General features: G+C 37.8%; 1 protein-coding gene across 6 annotated transcripts in view; it reads right to left on the minus strand.

The window, feature by feature from the left end:
* The window catches only part of LOC138707810 (serine/threonine-protein kinase NIM1), a 918,589-nt gene that overhangs the window by 753,184 nt on the left and 137,860 nt on the right, over nt 1–27,545 (minus strand). Inside the window, exon 1 of one of the 6 annotated variants that reach the window (XM_069837754.1) lies at nt 14,028–14,176. The exons of 4 other annotated variants lie outside the window; for them this stretch is intronic. The gene's annotated coding sequence lies outside the window, so the exon portion shown is untranslated. Of the gene's footprint in view, nt 1–14,027; nt 14,177–27,545 lie in introns of those variants that run through there. One more of the 6 variants, XM_069837751.1, reaches the window with a different exon arrangement.

Below are 27,545 nucleotides of genomic sequence, written 5' to 3' on the forward strand. Positions count from 1 at the left end.
ATGCGTTTTTGGAAAATATAATTTCAATTAATGCTCCGCCATAAATGTAACTAAGACCGTGTGCATCCCTCGTGTTTATCGTACGGCTCGTCCTCCCCCCCCCCCCACACGTTACCTGCACTTTGTTTACGTTTTCATTGTACTGAAACGAGACGCTCCACTGTAACATATTTTCTCTTACAATAATTATTACATGCTACGAATATTATAACGCAATTAGTACGTGATTTTACTTGTAGGCAACCGATATTTTCCACAGAATAAAATGTTTTTTGCTTCTACTGTAAAATTTTCCAAAGTGGAGATTGCTGACTGCTTCTAGGCACCTCATATTACGTGCTACGAATATTATAGCGCATTTAGTACGTAATTTTACTTGTAGGCAACCGATATTTTCCACAGAATAACTTTAGAACTGTTCACCTATTGAAAGTAATAATGAATGAATGAATGAATGAATGAATGAATGAATGAATGAATGAATGAATGAATGAATGGATCGCCGCCATATTGTCCACATTAGTGCACTAAAATATTTTCTTGTATGCCGCCTACCCAAAACTCACCTTTATTACTTCACTCAAAGTAATTCACTTGGACTTATGGATCAAACTTAAATATCTGCATTACGTGTCTCATCAAGAAGTGTCTTGTTAACTGAATGGCTAACGTACCCAACACTAGTTCCAGAGGACCCTGTTTCGAGAGTACCTCTGTTAAGAAGTATTTAATAATAAAAATGTGTTATTAAATGTACGTTGTGATTTCAGGAATATAGCTGAGAGACACAGATCAGAAGATATAACAGAGAAAGGGAGAGAGGAAGAGAGAAGAAACTGAGAGTCATTTAGTAATGAAATTTTCGTATAAGTCTGATGTGGACAATATGGCGGCCATACATCCATTCATAATTCTAGGTTATTATGTGAAAAGTATTGGGTGCCGGAAAGTAAAACCACGTGCTTAATGCTCCCTGCTATTCGGAGCACGTTATTGTTAAAGGAAAATTTGTGCTTCATTTGGTCTAGTTTCTCTGTAGAATTGCCAAAATTAAAATATGAGTTTAAAAGAGTAGAAGTTGAAAAATTCAGTCCGAACTAGATTAAAGTAAATTTTATGGTTTTTAATTTAGCGGCGCAAGGTAAGTAGTTTAACGAAAAATGCAGTTTCAATGCAGATTTTATTTTCTTTTCTTTTTTCGTGATTAAACTCAAAACTGATATGACGTTTAAGCATGTAGGATAAACTCGGCTAATTTTTTATTGGTTATTTAACAACGCTGTATCACTACAAGGTTATTTGAATGGTTCAGAACTATAGTGGGCCAAGGGCCATTTATTAAAAACGTAGGAAGCAAGGTTTAAAGTTAAGTGAACACGACATTTTAATGAAGATTGACATATCATTTAGTTTTTATATGTATACTTTATATTACTTGTTATATATTTCATTGAATTATGGCAAGCACTTAATTTTGACCCTTGTTTTCTCTGTTTTCAATATATGGCGTCTGGTCTACTATGGCTCTGAACCCTTCATTTAGCGTTGATGAGATTGGTGATAGCGAGATGGTATTTGGCAAGATGAGGCTGAGGATTCGCCATAGATTACCTGGCATTCACCTTACGGTTGGGAAAAACCTCAGAAAAAACACAACCAGATAATAAGCCCAAGCGGGGATCGAACCCGCGCCCGAACGTAACTTCAGAACGGCAGGCAAGCGCCTTAACCAACTGAGCCACCCGGTGGCCGGTGGCTGGCTAATTTCGTAACACGGTTAATTTCGTGATAGTTTTATTTGGGTAAGCAAGGTACACTTTACGGTTGAGAAAGCGTGGTTTACAGAGTCACGAAGTTTAAAGAGTCCAATAATATCAAATAATACCTAAAGGAGGCAAGTATTCGCCTACTCAATTGCGCGCCTAGCCCTTCACACGTGCAATTGACCGTTACAGCGGTTGTCAACATGTGCTTAAATTTGTTTCGTCTTCTTTAAAGGTTTCTGTCATTGGACATATGCATTGTTTCCCACACCAGAACTAAGTATCCAAAAACATCTGATATCATACGCGTATGGGGTTGTGGTTAAATATTATACGGGCTAGCAATACTATTTTATAGTGCATTTAATTCCTACCCCAAGTAATGGTACAATCATACTCTTTATAACAGATTGGAGATGTTATAAAATATTGTTCTTGTATTGTAGAGGTCATGGAAAGCATGGGGCTCTACCTCCATGCCCCCCAAGTGCCTTCATGGCATATTACGGGGATACCTTTACCTTTATCTTTTATTGTAGGCCTACAACATTCGTCTTTGTATTATGAGTTCCAAAAAAACAGTTTGAAGAGAAATTATTAACAGATTGTGTGTGTAGTTTTCCTCTTATTTATGACGTTAGCAATAGTCGTACAAGACAGAATTTCCAAGAAAATGCTTTAAAATGAAGCCTATCCTTTTATTGAAAATATTTCTGGCACCTTCAGTTGCATAAAAAACAGGTAGGCCAAATCTTAAATCATTAACATCTTCATTCTCCTCTTGAAGCAACAGCCAACAAGGCAACAAGTGGATCCATGTCAACACGAAACGGGAGAATTTCATGATACTCCTCGCTAGATGCACAGAATGACGGTCTGTTAAAAACCACGACAGTGCGCGCCACTCACACGCACACTTCAAACTTTTGGTTTCACGTTGTACCGCACCAGGTTCACGCATGCATCATTGCGTGACTGTTAAAAACCAAGGCTTAACTGGCCTATCTACCAGTCTCAGCATCACGCATTCCTCCCCAGGGACGGAGTCCGAAAACCGTACCTCTAGTGATAATCTCTGTACTTCATATATGTCAGCCTGAGCCATTATATACGCATTAAGAGGTGAGAGCCTAAGGTCTCGGTTTCCTTTCTGCAGATCTATGAGTAGTCTAAAGTCAATTAAATCGGTTATTTAAAAAACTAACATGTGATATTTTCGCGCATGTTACGTTTTTCAACCAGAATGCTCTTTACTCTTTCCTATAACATACTGTTGTTAAGAATCATAAAATTAGTCACATTATTTCACCTATATAAATGAATAAGAAATGGACTTTTAGTTTGATTAATGTAGTAAATGCAACTAAAGTAGTTTTCTCAGAACTGTACATATTATGTTTTCGAAATAACCGATTCAATTTCGACTGCCGTCTACCAATATTTGTACAAACCGGGAAGAAAACCCACCACGACAGACAGCCGCTTTGGTGTTGTGTAAACACAAATGGCGCCTTGTTTTCCGGAACGACCTAAGGGATCTACATATAAGTTAATAATAATAATAATAATAATAATAATAATAATAATAATAATAATAATAATAATAATAATAATATAATAATAATCATAATAATAATAATCATAATAATAATAATTATTATTATTATTATTATTATCGCCCTCACTAGCGTAGTTCGTATAGCGCTAGCCTTCTATGCTCGAGGTTGTGGGTTCGATCCCGGCCGAGGTCTAAGGCATTTAAGAGTGTTTAAATGCGACAGGCTCATGTCAATAGATTTACTGGCATGTAAAAGAACTCCTGCGGGACAAAATTCTGGCACACCAGCAACGCTGATACAACCTCTGCAGTTGCGAGCGTCGTTAAATAAACCATAATTTAATTTAAATTTATTATTACTTATTTTTTTATATTCACTGGCGCAGCGAGGGGAAGGGTTTTGGAGATGAACCTCTCCCCACAGCCAGAGCCCCAGAAAGAAAGAAAGAAAGAAAACGAAACGCTGTTAAATGTTATGTTTTATTTAACGAAGCTCGCAACTGCCGAGGTTATATCAGCGTCGCCGGTGTGCCGAAATTTTGTCCCGCAGGAGTTCTTTAGTGCTATACCAACTGCGCTGCCCAGGCCGACGAGACGCTGTTGAAGCTCTGCAACATTGTTACAGTAATACACAACCTGTTCACAACATTGGCAGCTCTCCCTGTAACTACCCGTAATTCTGATAAGGTAATTTTCATCACTAAGAAAATATAGGCCTACCTTAGAAATAACAGGAGAGAATCTCCTTAATGCATTAGTACTCATATACAGCTATCATTAAAGTGACCGCACTCGTGAATTGCGAATATATTCTAAGACCACTTCAGATCACGATGATGTTACACGATGCATGCGCTTGTAGATTTGAAGCAGTTTCGGAACTATGATGTTTAAGCAAGAGTCATTCGATATCTGCGTCTCGTAGAGCAGCGGTAGAGTGCTCGCTTAATGATTCGAAGGTTATGAGTTCGAGACTTGTTGAAGTTATCATTTTAGTTTGTTATCGTTCGTTAGCGATATAAATAATATTCAAGTTTCATTTGTATTCTGTTATCGTTCTTTAGTGATATAAATAATATTCAAGTTATCATTTATGTCCTGTTATCGTTCTTTAGCTATATAAATAATATACATGTAATGTTAGGTTTGAAACAATACAGCTGCATAATACTAATGTTAGTTTTTCATTTTAATATTATTACATTATACTATCCTGTAACACAACAAAATGAAGAGGAGTGAAGAGGATTTGAACCTGATACGTTGATATCTAAATTCCGACGTTCTTTCGACTGAGCTACGGCATTTACTTGGTACTGATGTAATCCAATGCATTTTCAGAAACACTGTAACTTAACATTCAATTAGATTATATTCGGAATATTTAATAATGATATAAAAAGGTTACGTTTATGACAATAATATTTGTAGCTGTAGTAGCAGCTGCAGTAGCAGTAGTATTTGTAACTATAACTAAAGCAATGATTAAGGGCGTATTGTGTGGATACAGTTCAATGTAGGTCTTTCGAAAACAAATTACGGTTCCGAGATCGAGATTATGAACTATATTTTTTTTTTAACTCTGTGCAATTTGTGTCTGCAAATGATATAGTTATTAATAAGACTCTAACATGTATTTATATTATTACTGTCTAATTGAAAAATGTACATTTTTATCATAGTGAATGCTTTGTCATTATTTTAAGACCTAGGTAGAGAAGACTCTTCGAGGAAACCACAACTCCATTTCTGCCTGCGACTTTAACTGATATGGCTCGACAAAGAGGTGCAGGAACGAAAGAAAGCGTAATACGGGCTGTGATTCACCTTGGATTTCGGCATCAGAGGCAGGTGAGTGTTTCCATGTTTCAGAAAGTGTGCAAAATTATCGACTTCCGGAAATTTTTAGCAGGAAAGCTGGAAGTAGTAGAAGGAAAATTTCAACACCACAACAGGACACCAGATTAGTGGCAGAGGTTGAAAGGAATCCCTTTCATACCGCTGCTACTTTGAAGGCAGTTGTTAATTTCCCTGGTCACGACCAGACCGTGAGAAATCGTTTAAGGACCGCCATTTTGAAATCTCGACGTGCTATTCCTAGGGACGTTGATAAGGAGGAGCATATACTGTAGAAGGGCGTCTAGTCTATGCAGTGGAAAATGGTAATCGGAATTGAAAAAATGGTAATCTTTTCTGATGAAGTCACCTTTTCTACTATAAAGGAAAGACCCATTCTTGTATATTGTCCTCCTGGCAAACGATTCGACCACATAAACGCTGCCATTCGTGCCCGCAGTGGTAGAGTGCCTGTGTCGGTTTGGGGGTGGATTTCTCGTCGTGGAGTGGGCACATATCATTAGCGGGAAATTTAACCAGCAGAAATATCAAAGGTTGCTGGAACGCTATATGGTTCTTTATGCTAGGTTGTTGTATCCTGCTGGAATTCTTTAATTTCAGCAGGATAATAATCCAGTCCACACATCTCAATTGATTCGAGACTGGTTTGCGAGGAGACAGGATATCGAACTTATAGACTGGCCTCGTCGCTCTCCGGACTAGAACACTTTGGAAAATATGTGGAAACAAGTAAATAAGCATATGCGGAAAAAATGCCCCAATTCTCCTCCAAGACGTTATCATGATTTGTGTAAGCTCGTCCAGGATGCCTAGGATGCCGTGGCTGAGAACAGTCGTTATTTGAAAAGACTAATCGATTCCATGTCCATTCGACTGCAAGATGTGATCGAGAAGGGAGGAAGATGGACTGAATATTGAATCATGGGTTTTTGTTTTTTTTTTTTTTTAACCTTTAATTGTTTGAATTTTCTAAGGCAGAAACCAGTAAGTTTGTTTTGTTTATGCCATGAAAAATATTTTTGTTGAGAATAAATATCTTTCTTTCTTTCCATTTGCAGCCATAATGTTGTAATAAATAGTGATAAAGTCATGGCATAATATATTCGTGAATCTGATATTAATTACTAAAACAGTGATACAAGAAATAGGAGCAATTATATTTTCTCTCTCTCTTAAAAAAAACATAGAAAGCACTAGATTGTGTTCGAACGCACGACCACATGAATACCAGCCCGGAATGCTATCACCACTCTACAATAGTAACATGCAGAACACTTCAATTATAACTGTAGATATCAGGTCACGTGGTCCAACAACATATTATAACATCGCCTGTCTCCGAATTGTAGCAAAGATAACCTGAAAGGAACTCCGATTCTAGAAAGCGGTCACTTTTTTTTTTGACAGCTGTAATTACATCCGTTGACACGGAAAATGGTCGCTCTTCTATGCGTGAATTTATCAAAGTGTCATTCGGATTAACCCGCGATTCACCGTCAAAACGACACAAATAAAGCGTCATGGATGAAACCAAGTAGTAGCAGGGACATATTTGTATGTCACGAAATGACATATTTCCTACGAAGCCTTTATGGCTTAGCGGTAGAGGTCCTTCAACTCGTGTCAAAGGCCTGGGTTCAAGTCTCTCTATATTAAACCCGCGAGTGCAAATAGAGAGTACACAAAGATTCCCGAGCTATTCTGAGGTGGGACTTAGTCTCTGAACAGCGACCAATTTCCATGTCAAAGTCTGTACATACATACATACATTAGAAAGTTCTTGTGAATGAAAATGATATACTCAAGAAAAGAGCTAAGAAACGCAGAAGGTTGAAATACATACTGTCCAGATTAAAAGTACAATAAAATAAATATGGCAGTTGGTCAGTTCGTCACACTTCAATTTTTTTTTTATTTCAGCACAAATATTTTCATTTCGTCGCGTGACAACACTGTAACGAAAATTTAAATCTGTCCTCACCTATTTTTGTTCCGCTTTTCTTTCCGCATTTCCCATTTCTATTTATTGCATTTTTAGTATCTCATAATGTAGTCAATGTTTCCTTTTAATACATCTATGACGGTGAAAATAGGTGGATATGTTTTACAAAATTCATGCTGCAGTCATTGTGGTAACAATCTGCCGCGTCTATAGTTTCTACAGTTCGAAATTATGGTGCTTCTATCCATACTTCAGTGGGAAAAGTTGATATTCCAATATAGTTTTCCAGAATATAATGAAACGTATAATAATGTATACACAAGAAGGGATTTAATAAGATATGAAGACATATGACAAGAGCTTAATAATAAGCCCATATATAATCTCAACGACAAGTTAGATGAGCAAAGAGAAGAACAGAAACAACATTTAAAAAAATAAATAGCAAAAGAAAATCTGCAATAATAACCAATTACAGACCAAGAGGAAAGAGTGATGTAGGTCGCCCAGGGAAACAGTGACAATAACATTGTGAAGACGGAACAAGTTGATGCCTAAGAAGAAGAATATAATGAGGAAATTCAAATTATTCACTATCAGGAGGAGTCTATGATTTATTTTTTTAACTTGGTTATTTAACGACGCTGTATCAACTACGAGGTTATTCAGCGTCGATGGGTTGATGATAGCGAGACGAGTCCGAAGATTCGCCATAGATTACCTGACATTTGCCTTGCGGTTGGGGAAAACCTCGGAAAAAACCCAACCAGGTAATCAGCCCAAGAGGGATTCGAACACGCGCCCAAACGCAACTCCAGATCGGCAGGCAAACGCCTTAGCCGACAGAGCTACGCCGGTGGCTCCCTATGATATTAATTCTGCAAAATCATCTGATAATTCTGATAGTGGTAAATCAGAAATACTAAGGAAAGAAAAATAAAATTAAGGTTTTAACCACTCTCGAATTTTGTTTCGGAGCTCCTGGTATGATTACATACTGTTTCCTTTAATTTTTCTAAGCCAACTCTGTGCTAAGTGAATTTTACACTCTGTAAATCTTCACACTTAGAAAATTAATTTTTACAGCATTATGTGATGTTATTTCATAATCTAACAAAAGCTTTGAAATGATTAACTGCTTTCCACATATTTGGAGATATTATTTCTTCAGGATACACCACATGTTATATGTTTGAGTATTAGCATTTGGCAAAAAGCAAGTAACCACAAGAATACTGAAATAATTAACACAAGAATGTTTGGTCCACATTTGATAGAAATGGTTGGGACCATAATGAAAAGTATCGTCAACCAAAACAATTAAGAATTAATATTCATAAGAAAAGTTAGATGTGTTTTACAAGTTATTAAGACAAATTTTGCTGTTGCCTTCCATATAAGAACCGTGGGTTCTCCTGCTTCCCTCCATCAATGTACCGTCACTCCATTTCAATATTCATTATTATCATTCCAATAGCATCTACTAACATGGTACAACTGGATGTATTATTGACTGGCGAACATATGGCATCAATCTGAGGAGGCTACTTAAGAAGTGAAGGGGCGCTCTAGCGGGACTTCACTGAACCTTGAGCCTACATGGCTAGAATCGAGAGATAGCACCACATAGCTGAGTCACAGTACCTACAGGTGAGCGACTATTCGCACTTCAACAACCAGTCCCACAAAATAGAGTGGTAAGGCACAATAAGCCTTGAAGTGCGGTGCTAGCCTTTGGGCCCCTCTGTATGAAGGTAAAAAAGGCCATGACACAGGCTCTATTCTTCAATATGTAAGGAATTATTTTGTAGATGTTGTGTTCTATACTCTACTCCAACCACGAGAAAGTTTCCTGGGAATGAGAGGGAGCGGGGTGATGCTGTGAATGAATGTTGATGTCATAAGATGTCATGTCATGACACGTGGGTACTCGTATCTCAATTGGCTAAGTCTCACAGCACAAACAATAACACTGATATACACATTTTTATACTACTCTAATCACAAAATTAGATCACGGCTAATCTCTTGGTCTTTTAATCCCTCCATACAGGGAATAACATATGCAGGAGAGCGCATGACTTTTAAACTGACGTTATAACTTTAATATTATCTATCTACTTCGCTCCAATAGATGACGCAATTGTAAGCACATTCCTTTCACGATTTATCTCCTGGTTGGAGAACAGTAGTATCTTAACTATGCCGGCCCGGATGGCTCAAGCGGTAGGGGCACGGCATGTCTCTATCGCTTGGTCCGAAGGGTTGTGAGTTCGAGTCCCGCCTCGGGCATGGGTGTTGTGTTTGTATTAGTGTAAGTAAAACAAAGGAAAACAGATAAAAAAGAAGAAAAAAACTGAAGTCCATTGTTATGGTGAACCCATTCCGTAAGAATTTAATCCAAGCTCTCTAATAAATGTCAGAGAAGAAGAAGAAGAAGAAGAAGAAGAAGAAGAAGAAGAACAAGCCATGAGACGGATTTAAGGAAAACAAAGACATGTAGATTGTTTTGGCACTCTTCAAGAACACTTGGGGAGTTTAAGTAGGCTTTGAGAATTAACACTTTTATATGGACCGGACACCAATGTGTTGTAAGTAATTAATTAGGTATAGGTAAGAAAACAAACTTAAAAGAAACGAAGATTTAAGAAAACAGAGATTACGATATTTTATCGGCGAGATACCTGGAGAGATAAGTTAAATTTTATCAGCTCTGTCCTAGACCTATCCCACTCATCGATAAAGCACGAGAGTGAGTTGCCGGCGTGGTTAACAGGTGTAACCCAGATATAGGATGAAAGCGACCAGTTGATCGGCCTCTGTTGTGGCCATCTCACTGTAAATATTTGCACTAGGATCAAAGTGGACCACAATATCGACATCTGGGCTCTGTGATTACACTGCCCCTCTCCCCAGTGACTAGTGGGTGCGAACTAACCAGTTTAAATCCCGACACGTCAACTCAGACACCAGTTCTTTCTATAGATATACCAATTTTAAGAGATTCGTTCTTGGCCCATAAGGGTGCGCACAGACTTACTCTCCTCGCTAGAGCTCTTAACTAGTGCAGTGCTTTAGCAAATGTTGCTTCTAGAGATGAACAAAACTAACTGCCGCTCTCGCTCGCTGTGTTCGTTGCATTTGTCTTTCGAGTCTCGTCTCGTAACTCTCGTGCGCTTCCAGTCTTGCTCATCATTCTCGAAATAGCATTTGGTCGGCGTGGAAAGATTTCGTAACTTTGAGTAACATGCATCATTGAAATAAATAACATCAGAGATGTTTAACTGACACAAAAAGACAAAATAAAACAGTATCACACAGTTATCAAAATGTTCTGGTTGTATTATTATATATTACCTATGGTTATATAAATGGAAAAGAAAATTATCAAATAAATTTGCATTCCTAAGAAACATAGAAGATAACGTTAAATAAATCGTCAATATATATTTTTTTACTTGAGATTGTACACTTGATCTCAAACATACGAAAAAAAAAATCCTAGCTTTTTAATAGGGGCCTAGTAATTACATAAAGTTTTGGGAACGGATTATTATAGCCTACACTGAAAGGTAGAGATTATGTTGATTGTTTATATACATATATAACAGTTGCCAAAAACAGATAAAAGTTCAGTCTGGTATAAAACAACTGTGACGATTCAAGGCTGCTTGACGTTCGAGAGTTTACTACTCCCGATGTCTCGAACGTTTGCTTGATTTACTCACAAACAGCCAACGACGCGACGTAGGCAATAATGTCGTGTAGGTTCTCGACTTTGCGGGCGCTGTTAGTCTTTCTTTCTCGATCGTTGTTCAACTCTAGTCGCTTCCTATTCTCGCTAGGGAAGACGCATTCTTTAACTGCAATGACATTGTAGCGGAAACGTAGAATGTAAAATAGGGGGTGGAAATCGAGTAAGCTCTGTTTACCTGGTCCACGCCTCCGGCAACAGTCAGAGGTTTGTTTCCTTCTTTCTACTTCTGTCTATATACAAGACGTCACCAATGCGTTATAGTGGCGGAATTTAATATAAATAAAATTCATTTGGATGTATTACTATACTCGTAAGCAAGAGTTGGGCGTTTCCTCTCTAGATGTGAGAACTTTGTCCCTACTAATAACGCGTAACTGAACATAGGTTCTTGTCCATTTGTTAAGACTGATTCGGACGGGGAAAGTTTACACGAGTCAAGTACTTGAAGCAAGTCGACTTTCCTTCCACTTTCCCTGTCTGACATGGTCGAGACAGTCAAGTTGTGACTTGACGGTGAAGCAGAATCTGAGTTGCCGACTCGTCAGCTTGTGTGTCCACTTTCCCTTCACGTTATCAACTTGACTTCACCCCTTTCCACGTCTGAATGTTAATTTATAGCAACTTGTATATCGTGTGTGTTTTACTGTCTAATTAAATTAATAACTAACTAATTTGGGTTTCGAATTTAAGAACAAAAATTTCAAACCCCATATTATAACAATTATTAATTCTTCTTACGAATCACTGAGATTTTTAATTTAAAAATATTCGCGCAACCTCCAGGTTTTTTCTTTTGTTTCCTTTTATAATGACCTGGAATCAAGTTTGAATACGCTACATTAATTTGGGATCCTCGCTGCAAAAACAACGTTCATTCAATTGAGTTGATACAGAAAAAATTCCTTAGGTTCCTAAATTACAAACCGTTCAAAAATACCTTGTCGATTGCAGTTCGCAACTAGATCACTGAGATCAATTTTTGGTCTGCATACGCTCAATGACAGAAAATCACTTATTCAATAATATTTCTAAGAAAACTGTTAACAAATAGGCTAGTGTTCATTCCGCTGAAATACTCACACTGATTTCATTTTATATCCTTCCAAATATGTCTAGAAGAGTTTTGGTATTTAATATCCCAAAATCGAGAAACTTATTTCACATTAATTCGCCAACTCAGTACTCCTGGTTGAGTGTTGGAGAAGGCCGTACGGCCTTAACTCTACCAGGTTAAATAAACCATTATTATTATTATTATTATTATTATTATTATTATTAATTCAAAGGGAGGTATTTCTCCAGAAAAACTATACCAACGAAGACAATTTTCTTTTATTTCACTGGCTTGTGTTAGATGTGTATTGTGATAAACACATGGCTTTAGTTTGGAGTCACAAATATTTTCAAATTAAAAATCGTTTGATGCTTACCTGTACCTATATTATAATACACAGTTGTAATCCACCTCCCACTTGTTACAAATATAACATTCAAGAGGTCCAGGACGCACATTTTCCTACTAATTCGTCCTGGACCTCTCGTTTGATATGTTTGTAATTAGTAACAAGTGGGGGGCTGCAACAGTGCATTACAATATACAGGTATCACCATGTTAGGGTGGACTACATGAAAAGCATGATGAGGATGGTGATGGTGGTGACAGTAGTAGTGGTAGTGGTGGTGGTGGTAGTAGTAGTAGTAGTAGTAGTAGTAGTAGTAGTAGTAGTAGTAGTAGTAGTAGTAGTAGTAGCAGCAGCAGCAGCAGTAGTGATGGTGATGTTAGTAGTGACAGTAGTAATGCTGGGTCCACCGCTGTGGAGTAATGATTTGCATGCCAGATCGAACGAGCGAATCCGGGCTCAAATCCTGGTAGGGGACAAGTTACTTGGTTGACGATTTTTCTGGGGTTTCCCTCAACTCATTAAGAGCAAATGCTGAATAGCTTTCGGCGCTGGACCCTGAACTCATTTCGCCGGTATTATCATCTTTAACTCATTCAGACTCTAGACAACCATAGCAGTTGATAAAGCATTGTAAAATAACCAATTAGAAAGTAATGTTGGTGGGTTGGTGGTAGTAGTAGTAGTACTAGTAGTGGTAGGGTAGTGGTTTTTTCTAGTTGGTTATTTAACGATGCTGTATCAACTACGAGGTTATTTAGCGTCGATGAGATTGGTGATGAGATTGGTGGTATTTGGCAAGATGATGCCGAGGATTCGCCATAGATTACTTGGCATTCACGTTATGGTTGGGGAAAACCTCGAAAAAACCAAATCAGGTAATCAGTCCAAGCGGGGATCGAACTCGCGCTCGAGCGCAAATTCAGTTCGGCAGCCAAGCACTTTAACCGACTGAACCACGCCGGTGGCTGGGTAGTAGTAGTAGTAGTAGTAGTAGTAGTAGTAGTAGTAGTAGTAGTAGTAGTAGTAGTAGTAGTAGTAATGGTGGTAGTAGTAGTACTAGTACTAGTAGTGGTAGGGTAGTGGTGGTGGTAGTAGTAGTAGTAGTAGTAGTAGTAGTAGTAGTAGTAGTAGTAGTAGTAGTAGTAGGGTAGTGGTAGTAGAAGTAATAGAGGTAGTAGTGGTAGGGTAGTAGTAGTACTAGTAGTAGTAGTAGTAGTAGTGGTAGAGTAGTAGTACTAATAATAGTAGTAGGGTGGTAGTAGTAGTAGTAGTAGTAGTAGTAGTAGTAGTAGTAGTAGTAGTAGTAGTAGTAGTAGTAGTAGTAGTAATTGGATGTGGTTGTTAATCGATAAATTTTGAAGACCTGTAGGAAAAAGGCACAGATTCCACTTGGCCGATTCGAAATTTGAACCAGGAAACATTTGCTCGGCTAACATTGTTCCGTGTGTAACAATCTACAGACCCAGTAAAAATATTTGGGCCACCTGAATTGTCCTTGTTTCAATTATAACATTCTGCGCATGCTCAGCAAGCGCTACTGACCATGCGCAGTATGTTAAAACTGGAACTTGGAAAACTCAGACGGCCCAAAGTTTGTTTCTGTACAAGTAGAAATAGTTTTGCAGTAGAATTTCTATTAAATAATATTTTATTTCCACATGCCGACCGCGCTTCAGACTGACAGTTCTGTACGTCTGACAGGCAATGCAAGCCCTACACAAGTCTTCGTTGATATAGGCAAACTTACCTCTCTATGAAAACATCTTCAGGTTGGTCTTGTTCTGTAGTGTGTACGCACACGATCAATTCCTATTAGGACGCTTTCCCACCTTGTGAAGTGAACGCTGTGTACCAAGTCCCACTATATATTTCATTGCATTGTTTAATTGCTTTGCCAGCGGGAGGAATGACGTCCCTAACTGCCTGATGCAACCAACAGCGCTAGATTGAGTCGCGTGAACACGCCCCACGGGTAGCGCGCGCAGCTGCCGTACATTTCCAGCACGCACCTCTCAATAATATCAACTAGATAGTTCCGAAACGAAGATTTGCTATTTTATTACACACTCTAAATGCCATCCCTCACAAAAAAATAAATAAACCACTGATCATACAGCGCAGAATTTTAAAGAATAATTTAATCATTCATTTGACAAATCACACAAGTCCATTTTAGCCAAAAATAGTTTGTGTTTCTCGCATTAATACATGCATTTTGCAAGTGTGTAAGAGGAAGCATACTTGTCCGCATTATTATAGGTGATGACTTCATGGCAGTATTTCCCTGAAAAGGATGAAATCAATAGATATTATGAAGAACATTTCCCTAGCCTAGTCATAATTGAGATGACGCACTTGAGAAGCTGTAAGCCTAGTGTGGGACTTGAATATGTTGTCAGTATTTTCACTTTAAAGAGTTCTAGAATCTTACTTTTTATTTGCTAATATGAAGGACGATAATAATATATTTTGTACTAAAGGTCCACCTGGGTAGCGTAGTAGGTATAGCGCTGGCCTTCTGTGTTCGAGGTTTTGGGTTCGATCCCAGCCCGGTCGATGGCATTTAAGTGTGCTTAAATGCGACAGGCTCATGTCAGTAGATTTACTAGCATGTAAAATAACGCTTGCGGGACAAAAATTCCGGCACACCGGCGACCCTGATATAATCTCGGCAGTTGCAAGCGTCGTTAAATAAACCGTAATTTAAATTCTGTATTGAACTTATACTGAAATAGCTTTCGTTCTCATGAATTCGCACACAAAATAAATACAAACTCTTATATATTTTACTGCAGAAATTTCGGGTATTTGAGAAACAACGTATGTCCATGAACTTTAGGGTGCCATGACGCTCTCAAATACTACAATAAAATGTTTCTTTAAAATATTTATAAATATTGCAATTCATGTCAAACATTTACCCAAGAAAGGTAAGAACCTATGCTATGATTATCTAGGCCTAGTGTCTGAATGAGATAAAGGTGATAATGCTGGCGAAATGAGTCCAGGGTCCAGCGCCAAAACGTTACTCAGCATTTGCTCTTAATGGGTTGAGGGAAACCTCAGAAAAATTGTCAACCACGTAACTTGTCCCAACCAGGATTTGAACCCGAATTCGCTCCTTCGATCAGGCATGCAAATCGTTACTCCACAGAGGTGGACCCAACATTACTACCACCACCACCACCACCACCACCACCACCACCACCACCACTATTTATAAGCTGCAGAGAGTTTTATTTACAGTTTTCTCGAAACTTAAAGTTAATGACCTGTAGGGCCAGGCTCTAGCTTCTCAAATAATCGATTTCATTTTTTTTGACATCAGTGTAGATGAAAGGCGCTTAAAAGTAAAATATTTTGAAGATGAAAGTAATTAAATAGGTTCCAAGCCGCCTTGGTAGCTCAGTTAGTAGATCACTGGCTCGCGATATCTGCGGACCCGAGTTCGAATCACGGTGATAGCGGTTTCTTATTTGTGGTGGTCAAGCCTAGGATTTCTCAGGAATTTTCTCGGGGTTGTCCTGTTCCCCTGCATCATTCCTCGGTTATTTTCTATTTCAATATTCATTGTCATCATTAAAATATAGCATTACCGAAAACGTTGCCGGCGTGACATGACATGCAGAGTGGTTCAAGAGGATTTACCGTCCCTTGCAGAGCTTATTACCGAAGACATTCTGAGCAAAAAATGTCATATAAACATTTGTCCTAATCTTAATATTTTTAGAGTTACACTAATTTGAAGTTGTTAGTAAAATACATTTGTTATTTAGTTTTAAGGGTAATTAAATATTACAAATAGAGAATGAACTATTCAGAAGTGTCATTTCTTTAATTGGCTAGAGTTCTGAAGCTAAAAATGTGTTGTTAATTGCTTTGTACAGATTTTGTTTTTCAATTTTTAACTAAAAATTATATCATTCTTACCCACTTATCACAAAATTTGTTACAAATCATACGACTTTAGGTACTTGATTCTTTACAGTTTAATTATGCAGCCTAATGTACAGTCTTAAAGAATTAACAAGAGTGGTGTGATTTGTAACAATTGTTGTGATAAATGCGTAAGAAAATGCAATTTTTTTAGTTAAAAATCGAAAAAAAATCTGTATCAAGCAAATATGGAATTCACAACACATTTCTAGCTTCAGAATATTAAGTCATTAAATAAATTTCACTACTGAATAGTTCATTATTTATCTATATTATTCCCTTACCCTTAAAACACAAGAGTAATGGTATTTTACAAACTATTTCAAATTAGTATAATTCTGAAAATATTGAGATTAGGACAAATGTTTATATGGAATTTTTTGCTCAGAATATCTTTGGAAATAAGCTCCGTAAGGGACGGTAAATCCGCGTGAACCACCCTGTATATTGTGACTGACAGATTGCAGGAGTCTGAGAAGAAAGGTTACGCTTTCATAGAGGATGGTAGGTACTGTGACGGGACTCCATCGGAACCGTAATGACTTGTAATCAGCTTACAGATGGTAGCCTACTACGTAGCTGAGTCACAATATCTATATACACAAAGGTGCGACCTTTCGGGCTTTAACATCATTTCTACGAAAGGTGATGAGAGGAAGAATAAGCTCAATGGAGGTTGTAGTGCTAGCCTTCGGGCCCCTTCTCCATAGCAAAATAAAGAGAGTAGTTTTGAAACTTTGGAACACTTCGTATTCCATCATACGCTTCAATATTTTAATAACCACATGTATAAACTCCACAAGTGCTTAACCTGATATTGACACATCACTGAACTATTGCCGCAATTCGCAATAAATTCAATATAAATAGTCTAAAATTAAAATTGTCTGAAAATGGAAGACGTTGAGAAATAGAAATCTGCACCGCAACCCCGAAACCATAAAAAAAAAAATCAATGCCCACTCTGCACGGTCAGGTTCTGATGTGAAGATAGGCCTACTCAAGTAACAATTGTAAGAATACCGTTCCACGGACACACCTCGGGTTTCCGTGGGAGGGTTATCAGAACCGAGCTAAGATCGATGACTACAAACTTTCTCCAATTCACTGATCCTCGCTTCGAAAAGATTCTAAATTCATACGCAAGTGATGTCCAAGCACTTTTGCGATACATACAATATTCCGTGCATGGTTTTAAAAACACATGTTCTAATCTGGAATAATACGTCCACTTGGCAATGGATGTTACCTAACGGTAATGTTAAATAGTGAGACCTGACATTTAAACGACGACGCTAAATCCGGAAAGCTGTAAAAGAACGGACAGCTGCACCAACAGAACAATAAAATTACGAGTAACTAGATGGACGCTTCGACTCAGGACGAAAGTAATAAAATTGTCATAGTTACTACCACATGGTATTGAAATCCCATTAGTATACACTTAGATTCTTCTTCTTCTTCTGCTTCTTCATCTCCTTCAACTATTTTTACGTATTGTCTTTTTTTTTTCGGTCTGCCTGACAGTATCGTTGAAAATCATTTTTTTTCTTTTCCCAGTTTTTTACTTTCTCACTACGCGAAGTACAAGTATTGTGATGCTAATAAAAGTTCATTTAGGGATTTTCACGGAAATACTCGTCCTCCCAAATGTCCCTGACACCGAAAATTTGTTTTCGCCAAATTTGTTTCGGGATTTTTTATTTGAACTCGTTTTCAGATTTTAGAGGTATATAAGTAGGCTATACTGTTGTAATAAGCACCGAGGGGGTAACTGAAAATTTTATGAACTATAAGATAATGATGTAAATACAATTCTGTGGAATATTTTGCACCTAATACTACAGTTTTATGGTCGTATAGAAGCTCTAAATACCTTAAAAATGATGTAAAACTAGAGTCAACGGCAATTGGAAAGGCGGTCGTCTGTTAGCATTTGCGTCGAGAGAGACAGATAGAGCAAGACAGCGTACAACATTGCCACATCGTACTTCACGCGCGCGCGCGGTACCAATAGCGCAGGAGATAATTTAAATTCTCAAAAGACAATAATGACCTTAGCCTTTAATTATTGTAAGAACGACACCAAAAAACCCTCTTTCCTTCACTAACAATATTCTTTGCACGGTTCTTAAAACAACACCGCATGCTTCTACAGTAGTTTCTTTCGTTTTGACAACGTTGCGGCCAGTATTATTATGGCCGCCAGCGTTCTGCTCGTCAACGTTTTAAAAATAATTATACACCTTAAACACTTTCTTCCGCGCCTGCCAGTGCAGGATATCTTTTTACAGTCTCTCCTCCCATTTATTTGTCTTACACGCACAGTATATATTAGTTTTACTTATTCAATGTCTTCAAACACACACACGTGAACAAATAACTAGGGAAGTACTTATTACAGACTGATTCCGATTGGTTCTACAGAACAGGCTTGTGACGTCACATACCAGAAATGCTACGGCGCATGTAGCAGGCGACCGCCTTCCCAAATACCGTCGAATCAAGCGGTATGTGCATTTGCATACATGTTACACTAAGAATAATCCTTTTAGTGCAATTGTTTCAGAATTGACTAGATGGCAGTTACCCCTTCTGTCAGTAGGGCAGTGTAGGCATACAGCGGTGCTTATCGGGAGAGATTCTAAACACTTAACTTCAGCCCAAATAGACTTTTTGTGCACCCGTGATGGAATAAGTTGCATGCCGATTGTGTTCCCCGCCTAAGTCGGCATCACCATCCACCACACCACCCATTCCTCTTCAGCCATCAAACCCACATACCACATCTCTGATGGCAGTCTCACATATATCATCTATATGATTCACCAGGCGAGGAAGAGCCTGTGGGCCTCCGGTGTCTCTTGTGCAGACCTATGAGTCTAGAATCCACTACCATTGCTAGCTACCGATTTTTGGAGAACTGTGAGGAACATCCACCATTGCGGACGATCGATTCGCTGCCACGTAAACACAAGTGATGCCGTATTCTTTCGAGACGGATATGATAATAATAGGGGATTTTAGAGAGTTTTGGTGGAATAAAGAGGGAAAAATCTGAGAAAAACTCCTCATAACTTTGGCTTTGTACATTACAAATACAGCTCCACCATCATCGAGATTTGGACTCAAGTTCGCGGTCCTCTGAGATACGAAAACGGTTGGGGGTGGGTTTGCTTATATTCAGAACCCAACAATAATTTTCACGCGAAAATCTAGATTAGATTAGATTAGATTAGATTAGATTTATTTATTTAACCTGGTAGAGATAAGGCCGTCAGGCCTTCTCTGCCCCTCTACCAGGGGATTACAACTATAACATGAACAATAAGATTACAATTAATAACAATAAGATTACAAATCTACATGTCTTCTTTGGAAAAAAACATAGGTATACTAGCCATTCGGTGGAAATCTGTTCTAATCATCTTCTTAACTTCCTTCTAACGTAATATTAAATTTTAAACTTACGTATTCATTAAATCCCTACATATGCTAAAACCGAGGAATTAATTCTCACTTCGTAATAAATTATATCTCTAATTCGGAAACAGAGCAATAATATTTTGTTTCCTCTATTGCCAATATAATATTCAGTAAGTAAAAACTTCTTCAGATAAAGGTCTTTGGGCCTTAAGATATCGACAGAAGTAGATTTTTAAAACTAAAGGCTTTGAGCCGCCAGTTTGATTTCTAGTGTAGTCATGGATTTTCTTCCGGCCACATTACGACCCTAGAGTTCACTCAGCTTCTAAAAGAAAATGAGTACCAGAGTTGCTGCTTTGGTGTGAAGTGTAGTGAAGCACGTAGGAATGACATCCCTACAGTCTATACAAAACTAGAAAGATATTGACAATTCTCTCTCTCACGCGGGAAGGAAGCGACGTTGTGAAGTTGTGCGGTATGCGGTGCAGCTGATGAACTCGTAAATTTGTATCATACGGACTCTTTGACTAGTAACAACAACAACAACAACAACAATAATAATAATAATAATAATAATAATAATAATAATAATAATAATAATAAATCTATTACTATTATTATTATTATTATTATTATTATTATTATTAAAGTAATAAAAGAGTGAATATGAATATGGTACAGCATGCAAACGATATGTAGTATAAACCGTAATCAAGATTTCATGCTATAATATTTTTGAAGTTATAAAGGAAACATACAGTTTTTAGCTCCATGGACTACCTTAGGTCTACACCAGCTAATAATGGCACGTGGAAAAGTGCCAGGCCTACATAAACCTGAGTGTCATAATATAGCGAACAGTAGGCCTACAGAAAATAGTGGCGTGTATGGATTATCTGAGCCAGGCTTTTGAGATACTAGTATCAGTAATAATGACACGATATCAATTAGGCCTATGTCATATTATACTGATGACATACAGTAGATGAGACGGAAGGTGATAATGATCCCATTTTTGACGATCCTACAAGGCGGATAATAAATTAATCCCTTACCAATCATATCGCTAAATGAAGTTACGTTACTCAAAATATGAACAGTGATTTTGAAAATTCACGCAGGCAATAGGCATATATTGACATTCCGAGGTATACTTAAGTAAAAGTTTGTTTTACACAACCACGAGGAATGATGAAAAACAACAAAGATTGTGCCAGTCCTCTCCATTAACATCTTGTGGTCGTTTCCTTTTTTTATATTTAAAACCTAAATTCTTTAAGATAGTGTATAGAGGAGAAACACTGCAGTGGAAGATTCTGCTGCTCGTAGTGAAATCAGCATCTTTTTATGTAGTCGGTTCGATTCCCGGACCGACCAACCTGACCGTGGTTTTTCCGTGGTTTTCCACAGTTACTTAGGCAAATGCCGGGTTGAAATTTTCATTGCCACGATCCATTTCCCTTCCCCTCCCTTGTAGAAAAAGAATTTAGATTTCATTTCATCCCATAGATATATTCAGGTCAAGACGCATGTCTCCGTCCAATTACGGGGGGAGGGGTCCTCTCCACAACCGTTCCTGGGTTCTCAGCCTGCCGCAATATCTCTGCCAGAATTCATTCCTTAACAGTACTCCCATGGACGCTTCGACACCTTGGAAGGGCCGTTGGAATGGATCCTGTGCTGCTTGGCCACCTTAGCGGTATACTCTATTTTTTTTTTTTCCATGGAGTGCAGTTTCATAGAAAGGACTTTGTCGACAGACCTTCTACTGCCCCCTACTAATTGGTTGTCATAAATACTGTAAATGTCTTCCTTACGTTGACGGAAATCTTGTCTTCTCCTTTCAGTAACCAATCACAACCCTTGTTCAGAAGAATTGACAGGCTCTCGTCAAATCCACGTGGAGGCAGAGTTGCTGCATCTTTTCCGAATTCCAAGAATCCCGTCAGTCTCTTTTCGAGGGTCACCAGGTTTGTGGCAACTGTGCAATGTTGGGACGAGGGGACAGGATGGAATTGTCAGAGGTGTTTGTGTAGGAAGTCATATATCTTTAAGTGGGTGTTCAAAGGAGCCACCGAACTGCACTCCTTGAAATAAAATAGAGTATACGAACTTAGGGCGGGGGTTTGGTAGCCCCCATTAGGTGAGCGGGTGAGGGGTCACATGCGGCCGGTGGGCTGGTACAACTCATCCTCATTCATCCCATAAATTCGTGGTGGATAACAGGCCTCAGTATAGCCGACGTGCAAAGGGTCGTCCCTTACCCGCTCCTAGCCACCGTTATCTAACCTAATCTAATGTAGACCTAGTCGGTAATATAAATATACCTACATGCCACTTGAATACCTACGAAAACAATAGCCACGACAGAACACCAATACTTTCTGTGACACAGTAACAAAGATTAAACTCTACCGAACAAAACAACTGGCTATCATGTCCTCGCTGTAAAACAGTCGGCAACGTCGATCATTTCATGAAGCGGGAACCTTAACATATAGCCAACATAGGTAAGAGCTTGGGACTCTGGACCTCTGGAGCTTTTCGAGCTATATGGGACCTGGCTCTTTCAGAGGCTTAAGCAGAATGGCCTACCTGTCAGCGTTAGACTCACGAATGCCACCCAGGTCACATGTCGGACACATTAAAGTGTTACTATAAATTATAGTGGAAATATGAATGTAAGTAATGTATGTGATATGAATATGAATGTAATATGAATGTAATTATTTCGAATGATGTTACGTGATAACTATGCCCCGGATTTTTATGTAATATCAAAGTGCGAAATATGTACATAAAAATGTAGTAAATATCGGGGAAATATGTAATTAAATATGTAGTATTAATAAAATATGTAATTTAAAATCACTATTTATTAATGCATTAAATTCATAACAATGTCGTCGCAATTTAACTGGTCAGTTCAAGTGGGAGGATATAGCCTGGAAAGTGACTTTCCATTTCCACTTCATTGTATAGTATGCAAATACAACTTGTCTCTGCCACAATTTATGCTTCTTTTTTCTTGTGCCTTAAGATTTCCTACAAAAATATTTTTCTTTGACACACGAAATGGTATTTTGATTTACCTGACCCCCGACCCAAACCCCTCGCTAATAGCCTACTTTCAGTTTGTAACAAAAGTTAAATGACCGGCGCACCTGACCATCCCAGATTCTGAGAAAGCATTAGGGCAAATGGATAAGAGTTGAGGCACTCCGAACTATTAGGCCTATGTTTTATAGACAAAGAGTTGGAATCCCTAGTTTTATGTTGGTTTTTTATTTTATAAAAGAACTATTGTCTAAAGCCAGCTTTAGAAATTGAAGTATTTTCTATAGTTGTGAACAAAACATAACATCAGTTCCGAGCCCTCTCTCTTTACCAGCATCGTGTACTATAGTGAGAACAAAAGGCGGCCCTCCAATCGGAGTAATGGGACAGGGATGTTAAGACATACGTTCAAGTATATATGAAAAAAAAATTCAATAATTTACTCTGAAAAATAAAAACAATTTAATAAAAAAATTAAAAACTCAATAATTGCCTAGATATGTATAAAATGTTACATTCTTTGCATAATATGTAAAATATGTAAAATTACTAAGAATATGTAGAAATATGTAAAATGAAACTCAACTATAACCATATCAGAACCACAAATCGCCGTCATTTCTCATTTTCAGTAGTCTACAAGTGAAGGAATGCAACATGTAATTACATAAGAATCCGGTCTCTAGTGATAACTTACAGTTTATATTAAATGAACTCAGACAGAAGTGCATTTAAAATATTTAGGGCTAAATATAATACGTTTTTTAAGGTGTGATGGTTAGGAGACGATTTTTATGAAAAAGAGGAGATTATTTCATACGGGAAATGCTGGTTAAGTTTCTACTCTACGAACTAACTTTGTGTTCCTGATGCAGTAATCATTTTGCTCGATAAATAAGGGCAGAACGCAATTTCATCACGATAATCTAGTTTGAAGTGGTAACCCCAACAGATTAAGCGTTAATTTCGAAAAACTCAACTAAATGACACTAGTATATTTTTAGAAATCATTTGAGTATATTGCATTCGTTTTCCATCAAGGTTTACAATTTTAGCCTATCGCGTTAAACGTAATTAGGCTATATGATTTAATGTTCTAGTGGTCTGATAGTTACGACATTCGCTACTGGTGGCGAAGTTTCGAAGTTCAGTTAAGTTCGAAGGCAATCAATTTTCTTTCTTTCCTTTTTATCTTTTTTTTTTTTCTAGAATTTTCCTTTTGTCAGTATTTGGCTTCATTTCAGGAAATTCAAACTCCACACAAGAAACAAACAGGTTGCAAGATTTTGGCGTGAGATCCTTTAGCAATGTTTACATATAAAAGATCTCCGCGCTCGCGCAGCGGGCATAAAACAGCTCTCGCTCGCAATTATTAGTCACCATCGCAAGACTGGTGTACAGTATACACCGAAACAGCTGTAAGCCACACGAGCTTAAATAATTAACACCAGTAAATCTGCCATTTTATCAATCTTTTGTATTTAAGTGTTAAAAGTAGTGTACGCAAGATTCAAGATGGATTCGCAAAATATTCATGCTGATAGTTTGGCTGAACACCTTAAATAATCCTAAAAAAACAGTAAAATAGTATACAGGTCTAGCCTAACATTGACACTATAGATCAAATTAGATACGACAATAAAGAAGAGAAATTGCAAGAAATACGGAAACTTTCAAAATGTTATGTTTTATTTAACGACGCTCGCAACTGCAGAGGTTATATCAGCGTCGCCGGATGTACCGGAATTTTGTCCCGCAGGAGTTCTTTTACATGCCAGTAAATCTATTGACATGAGCCTGTCGCATTTAAGCACACTTAAATGCCATCTACCTGGCCCGGGATCGAACCCGCAACCTTGGGCATAGAAGGCCAGCGCTATACCAACTCACCAACCAGGTCGACGGAAACTTTCATGCACACATTTCTAATGTACATTATACGGATGTAATTTTTGTAAAAATACTTGCGATGGAAACGTGTTGCTGTCCTTATGAAACACAAGTGGCGATTGTCACACCTATCACTGTTATAGACGTATTCTTTTTGTGAAGTCATAATTAATATATTAAATACAAGTTCCTGTGTAATTTGATAGTGAATGCTTGTAATGCATACAAATTCTTATATTGATTCCTCAATATGATATATCCCAGTAATATTTTATCATCACTTTATGAGTGTAATTTTATTAATAAAAATACTGTATGGGATGTTAATTGAAGTAATGAACCACCCCTCACCAAGTCATCTTTAAATACGCATAGTTGAGTTGGTATACCACAGGGCGTAACACGAAATATTTTAAAATTTTGTTTTACACATAACACATTTATATGTATTAAAGTTGTATAAAAACGGTACATAAGTAATCACTGTAGGCTGGAAAATGTTTCCCAAAGAATAACATACTCAATATTGCAAACGAATCCTTATATTCGTCACCACTCTTCGACACAAGTCTTCAGATAGCGCACAGCATCTGAACGGTGTTTGACTACACTCTTAAGCCTTAGTTTTCTGAACCGACGCATGTGACGTACGAGGTGCCAGGCCCAAATAGCACAAATACTGATTACACGAGAGATAGTTATGCCCATGTGTACCATTCTCGATTAAAATTTGACCATGGTTAAGTCGGCACTTGACCATCTTCAACGCCAATTTGCTGAGTATCAATCTCGATCAAAGTTAAACAAGCGAGTTGATGATGATCAAATTTGATCACGGGTGTGGGACTGATTATCTCGAATTGAACACGGTCAAGTCGAGAAAACCAAAATGGCGGCACGATTTGACGTGCTTGATGGAATTGAAGATGAAATGATGCATCTTGAACACGCAAATCACTGCGGAAATAACAGAATTGGTGTTATTGTAGAAAGAGTAAGTTTGTAGATGAATAATAAAAATGTTTTTTTTTCTCAAAATAGACTCATGTTTTATATATGTTTCTGCTTTGGAAGATCGGGACTTTACTTGAAGACAAAATATTATTTATGCCTAATTTTCCAATTCTGTTAACATAATAATAAATTAGTTATTCTATGCCGGTAATAATATAGCAAAACTAAATGACCATTTTGTAGAATGCGAGATTATCACTTATTAGCTATAGATTTGCCGTTTGAAACTATTAGGACCTACATGACGTTTTGGACAATTAGGCTATTTACGATTGAATTGAGAGAAATTACACGGATACCTTCCTTTCCCTCTTACTCCAAAATTCCAACCTTGTGAACACAAAATAAATGGATAAATTTCAGAACAAGGATACTTTCCTTTCCCTCTTACTCCAAAATTCCAACCTTGTGCACACAAAACAAATTGGTACTAAAAACTTCCTTTTCGTATGCATGATGATGCGTATTCGACATACACAGACGAATTGCTTTTTTTTTTTTTTTTTTTTTTTTAATTTTAAAATATTTGTTAGCGAGGTATCCGTATACTGAAATTTTCCCAAATAAATTATTGGCACTGAAATGTGTCTTTTCGTAGGCAAGATGATAAGCATTCGACAAATACATACAAATCTGCTTTTTTTAGTAGCCTATTTTAAGATAATTGTCAGTGAGGTATTCCTATACTGAAATTTTCCCAATTATTATCAATAATATGAAATAACCACTGTATAAATTACGTTACAAATTATGTGGAATTATGTAAACACGTATAACTCATGTGAATTGTGAGGTTAAATCCAATCAGGTAGCCCGCTTTTCTCTTAGAGAACTTCCGTCAGTACTTTTATTCTGTAATATGGTTGCATAATTGCTGACGAGTTCTAAAGGAATTCCCACTTCGAACTGTGAGAAGTTCGGTGATCTTTTCTTTTTTTCTTCCATGATTATTGAAACTTATTTGAAAACTGCGAGGATGTTTGAAAGCAGTCCGACAAACAAAAACGAAGCGATAATTGACAGAGTGCGTTCGTTCGCTGTTTTATACGCGGTAACCTAGCGCTCAGATGATTCTTCTCAAGCGAGCGTACCGTCAGCTGACGGTACTGAGTTCATCGAGGGAAAATGTCTGTGCACCGCATCTGTAACTTGATCATTGTCAAGATTTAACCATGTTTCCGTGATTGCTGATAAACGGGCTAGATGATCGAGAATGATGCACGCGGCCATTAGTGGTTTCTATAACTGCGAGGTGCGCAGACCTCGCATCTCGCAGTTGTAGAAACCACTCACTATCTCTCGTGTAGTCCGGATTTGTGCGAGGCGGGCCTCGCACCTCGCCACGTCGCATGCGTAGGTTCAGAAAAACCAAGGCTTAAGAAATATTATATACTGCAGTCATAGGAATTGTTATCGCGTGTAAGACTCAACGGTAACGCATTGGTCTTCCGTCCAGTTATACCGAGTTTGATTCCAGGCTAGGTCGTGATGAAACTTGTGGTGGACAAATCAGATGTAGCATAGAGTTTATCTAGGGGTAATCCCATACCTATCTTTCATTCTACTAATAAACACCACCTTCCTCTCATTTCATCTATCATCTTACAATCGTTAAAATTTGACTGGAATGAACTTTTAGTGTTAGTACGGTTTCCCATGGCTGATATAGGAAAGGCTTAGGTCCCCGATACTTATCAGCATAGATAGGAAATTCATACCAAACAGTAGATTTTAATTGAGTACAGAGAGAAGTATAGATGTCACCCGCTCCTCCTCCTGCTACAGCACGCTGCAAACGATACGCAGTATGTTCACATAAACAACGCATAATGGCATTCTGTGGAGCTGTGTAGAGTCGTGCATAGTTTGAAGAATATCGTTAATTTATAGTAATATTTTAGGTCCTGAACAAAGTGAGCTATTCTGTTATTCTATTATTTAC

Source organism: Periplaneta americana, chromosome 10 (assembly GCF_040183065.1).
Source record: "Periplaneta americana isolate PAMFEO1 chromosome 10, P.americana_PAMFEO1_priV1, whole genome shotgun sequence".
NCBI classification, from domain to species: domain Eukaryota; kingdom Metazoa; phylum Arthropoda; class Insecta; order Blattodea; family Blattidae; genus Periplaneta; species Periplaneta americana.